This window comes from Thunnus thynnus, chromosome 14 (genome assembly GCF_963924715.1).
Source record: "Thunnus thynnus chromosome 14, fThuThy2.1, whole genome shotgun sequence".
In the NCBI taxonomy this organism is placed as follows: Eukaryota; Metazoa; Chordata; class Actinopteri; order Scombriformes; family Scombridae; genus Thunnus; species Thunnus thynnus.
In genome coordinates, this window is record NC_089530.1 from 7662451 (window position 1) to 7667329 (window position 4879).

The 4879-nt window shown below is 38.7% G+C and overlaps 1 long non-coding RNA gene across 2 annotated transcripts in view; it reads left to right on the plus strand.

Moving 5' to 3' along the window:
• LOC137196727 (uncharacterized) overlaps positions 1-4596 on the plus strand; it is a 66798-nt gene extending 62202 nt beyond the window's left edge. Inside the window, exons 1-3 of one of the 2 annotated variants that reach the window (XR_010931308.1) lie at positions 45-588; positions 4105-4195; positions 4311-4596. This is a non-coding gene — a long non-coding RNA (uncharacterized lncRNA). Of the gene's footprint in view, positions 1-44; positions 589-4104; positions 4196-4310 lie in introns of those variants that run through there. The other variant, XR_010931307.1, reaches the window with a different exon arrangement.
• The last annotated feature ends 283 nt before the right edge of the window (positions 4597-4879 follow it).

Below are 4879 nucleotides of genomic sequence, written 5' to 3' on the forward strand. Positions count from 1 at the left end.
CGCTGGCTGTAGCGGGTCTCATTTCCGGGTAAACAAGATGACGTATGCAGTAGGAAGAGCAGCAATTGGCTGAGAGCCGGTGTTGTGTCGAAGTCTGCTCCCCCCTCAAATAATGTTCCCCTCCTGTTGGATTGGTGTTTTTCCGTAGCACCACCTCCGCGGTTGGCGTTAGGACTTAAGTTATGGTTATGGTTAGGCGTAGCAGAGATCACTGGTTAGGGATAAGGTTGGGTGCTGTTTAAGGTAAGGGAAAACATAGTTACGGGGTAACAGACTTCGACACAACACCGGTGGGCTTGAGCTCAACAACACCCAATCAAATTTGTACTTCCAACGGCTGAGCACGAGAAGGAGACAAAAGCTCTCATTGGTTGTTTTTTTTAGCAAGCGCAATAAATATTTTGAGTATGATTTGATGTTTTAATTTCGAACATAGGGGTTTCATGGTGTAAAGTTTCCTTTTTTTTAGTGACATTTTCAGCGAAGAATAGAGGTGTGGAACAAATTTAAGGAGTTATAGTCGTCTAAGCGAGTCTTTGCAGTGAAGTAAAGTCAAGAGTAGGCTGTTGTGGAGCATTTCTAATTGAGGTGAGCCAGGCTACTGACAGGTCCATGAATTACCAGGAATCATTCAAATGTTAACCTATATTTGTGTCATGTTCTCGGCGAGATAAGCTTCCTTCTATGACCAATGGTTCGCAATTTGCTCAGAGTGCTTTGGGTATTACATTATTATTAGAATGATTAGCATGCAAATCTTGTATAGCCCCTGGCACTGGCACAGGCACATCTAGCTACCCTTAAATTGCTCTTTCACACTCATTCCCATTAGGCTTTCTTTTGGTTGCATCTTATTGCAAAGCCAATAATATACATAAATTATAGCCTGTATTTTGTGTTCCATATGAATGTGGAATAAAGAGTGAGACCTATAACACCAGTGTATAGGTATAAAAAGGTTCAGGGCAGGCTCAGGTTGGCTGGACACTGCATGTGGAAAGGAAAGAACTTTCTGCATGAGGTCAAGTAAAACAGCAGTGTTATATGGGCTGTGAACTGTGTGAAATTAATTGATACTGGTGACAATAAAACAATACTATTTTTTTGTTTTATTTTTGGATAACTGACTATATTTATAAGTTACTATTCCTTTTCATTAAAAAAAGAGGCCAGACTTCTCAAATGTAGTTCACAAGCAGCAGTACACTGACTTGGCCTAAATAAGATAAAGATATTAAACAATTAGTCAATTTATCAATTAATCAACTGACAGAAAATTCATCAACAACGATTTTGATAATAGGTTAATCAAATGTCATGCATATTTTCTGTTTTTCTGTTTAAATCATTGTATCTGTTTTGGTTTTGACCTGTTGGTCAAACAAAACAAGCTATATGAAGACCATCTTTGGCTCTGAGAATTTGTGTTGGGCATTTCCCACAATAGACTAACCGATTAATCAATTCATTAATACAATCATTGAGAAATTAATGGATAATGAAAATGATCAAAGAACAAATCTGACCAGACAATGGATGACAGCTTTTGACACTTGACCAAAAAGGTATTTAGGTTCAATAACCAGCCTGATTGTAGCCAAAATGTAAAATAAATAAACCTGGAGACCTTTCACTCTCCTTGACCTTCCTGTACCCTAAGATTAGAGATTGACTCGGTTCAGCTTTGCAAAATGCAGTGCATATTAAACTGTGCTGATAAGGCTTATGCTATATTGAATGTCATCTCGCACATGTAAAATATCAATCTCATCCTCTAAAATATGCAACCATTAACTGGTATCACTCACTCAGCATTATCGTGACTTTAATTACATGTGTGACAAGTTGATGAGCATGGCAGCGTCTGAAGGTAAATGAGAGTCACAAAGTCCTGTTAATACTAAACAATTTTGGCGTTACAGGTCTGAATCATTTCCTTATTGATTACTAGACTTTGTGTTCTATTTCACACTTGAATTAATGTCTCTCAGCTTTCCCACCATCCATCCATCCCTCTCCCTCTCTCTTCCTCTCTCTCTCTCTCTCTCTTTCTCTCTCTCTCCCTGGCATGTGCTCCAGTTCATTATTTCTGTCATTTCTTGGTAATTTGGAGTTGGCTGTTTAAAACTTAGAGCCTCTTATTAAGTTTTGGCCATGGTGGATAAGAGGCAGGACTGTAAGAGCACAGAGATAAACTAATCATCTTAAAACCCTAATTATTAGTATCTTACTGTGACAGACTGTTTTTGCGAGCCAGCCAAATTGAGCCTCAAATGAGGAAAGGCATATCTGTGGAAGTGGTAATAATTTTAAGTCATCTCGATCTGGCTTGGTGTGGCAGAATTCATTAGTGCAGATTAGCACTGTGTGTACAAAGTAAATGAGATATCTAATAGCAAACGTGGAGGTCCGGGGACTCTTAATTTCCTCCGCAATATGAGGGATGATGTTAAGAGGTGATTATATATATTTTAACATTCTGACTTCTGCTATGTAGATTTGTCTACTCCTTAACCCAGCGGTTTCACTAAACAGTTCACTAAACTGCTAACCTCTCACCTTCCTCTGGATTTCAGCTGCAGAAAGGTGAGGAGAATGAACCCCAAATCAGATTAAACTATGTTACTCTGATGCAGAGGCAAGCAGATTTTTTTTTTCCTCATAAGGATATGAGGGAAGTTAATTATGTGTGTAAGGAGAAGGTTGGGGAAAAAATAATAAGATTACAAAGAATAATTTGCTGATATAATTACACCAAAATTGGGTACACACAATCGTAAAATACATGTATTGCTTGACCTGGGTTAGCCAGTGAAATAAATCCTCCTTCTATAGCCTTTGTTAATTTGTTTTTATCATCTCCAAGTGGTGTTTGTGCAGGCAGTTCAATTTGCATGTGTAATTCCACTGTGCAAATTGACAACAAGTAGATAATTCGAGGAAATAGGCTGGTTGCAGGCCCCTGCTATCTTCCCAAGCCTATTCATTTTGAGGAACCGCTGAGGCATGAAACTCATACATCAACTATTTCCTGACAACGCTTAGGCTTATTGTCCCCTAAAATGTCATTACAGCCATTATTTATGAAGCTAATTCATTTATTAAACCATATTTACTCTGACAGAATTTGTCACATTCTATCCGTATCCCGAGCATTGCTTTTGAACAATGTCTTTCAATGAGTATGTGTGAACACGTACAGCCTAACAAAGTTTTGAATCGACCCTATTTGTCGCACATAATAGTTGGAATATTGCGAAAAAACGTCGGTAGCTCTCAGTTTTATTGACTTTATTCATGGAAACTTTTCATGGTTAAAGCCTGCACCTTTTGTAAGAGGGGTCCCCTGAAAATAGTTTGGTAATAACCGATGTCCTTTTTTGTGTGTGTTTTTGTCCCAACAGAGCTGAGTTAACAAGAACATAATCAGATGGGTTGCAGCTATTTTAGCAGCACTGATAAATCCTTCCTCTGACAGCCTCCTTCCCAAATGAGTGTGTATTAGTCACTTTTAACGCATTGCAGTCAGACATCTGCAGCTAAAGAGTTCTCACGTCGAGCCTCCTGGCCTGTTGCTGCTGACTTATGGATCTGTCAGTTTAGCGCAGCACACTTCATGACAGTGTGGAGAATTTGCAATTGTGAGCGATGAAGTAACACATAGGGGGGTCATAAATTTTAATGTTACATGTTCTCGCTGGATAATTCCGTCATACTATTCTCCTGCATCTCTTTCTTTGGACTTACCTGTCACCCAAAAGCACTTATCACAGCAGTCGCAATGAGCTGTGTTTGAACTGTTTTACAATATTGATTTGGATGCATGACATTTTAATTAATACTGGGTGTTAGCTGTCATATAGGCAGCCAGCCTCATTGGTTAGAATATGAAACAGGCGAGGTGGGGGCAGTGAAGATAAGACTAAAGCACTTAGTGTGAAAAGGCTGTAAAAAGGGATCAATGTGGAGGGAGAGAGACAGTCATGGGCTGAATTTAAGGTGGAAAAAACAGTAATATCTGTGCTCACTGTATTTCTGTCAAGGTCTATTCTCTGCCCGATAACACAAATCATGGAGACACAGCGTGCCTTCTGTCTTCCACAGGTTGCAGAATACATCATGTTATTGGGAGTCTGTGTTGCCAGCAGACCCAGAGAGAGGCCACGTGCTGAGAGACGACCAGGGGGGAAATTAGGTAACTTTGTAGCACTTCATTGAACAGCAATAAGCTTTTAGGGCTTAGCGAGCATAAACACATTAAACTGATGAGATTCATCAGCACTCTTGTGTCAAATCTATTGTGTCCACAGGCAGAGCTCAGCGGCAGCAAACTTCAGAGCAAGGGAAGGGTTTGCCCTCATCACAGAGACGAAGCACTGCTGTGTCTTCTGGATGTTTCCTGGTTTATCAATACTGAGTCAGGTGATCTTTGAGCTGAAATATTAATCTCATATGTTTGATATTGATATATAATTTTACATTTGGGATAGCAGAATTTGTTAGCAGCTTAAATTGCCTGGAAATAACAAGAGTTTTAATGGAGGGTCAAAACAGAGGCTCCAATAATCCAAACGTTATTTTCATGATTGATTTTTCAAGCTAAAGACTGACTCTGTTAAATGTGAAAAATAACATCAAAGCTATTAAGTTAGCAGATAACAATGTGGTGACTTGAATTTTCTTCCTTAAAATCAGAATCAGATTTAGATTTGACTTTATTGGACAAGTATGTTCACACATACAAGGAATTTGACTTCGGAGAGAAATACACTAAACAAGAAGAACTAAGACAACAAATTAAACAAATATAAATAAACAGGAGCTGGTGAAAAAATATCTATAATCTGTATCTAATATGTATCTATATACAGGTCAAATT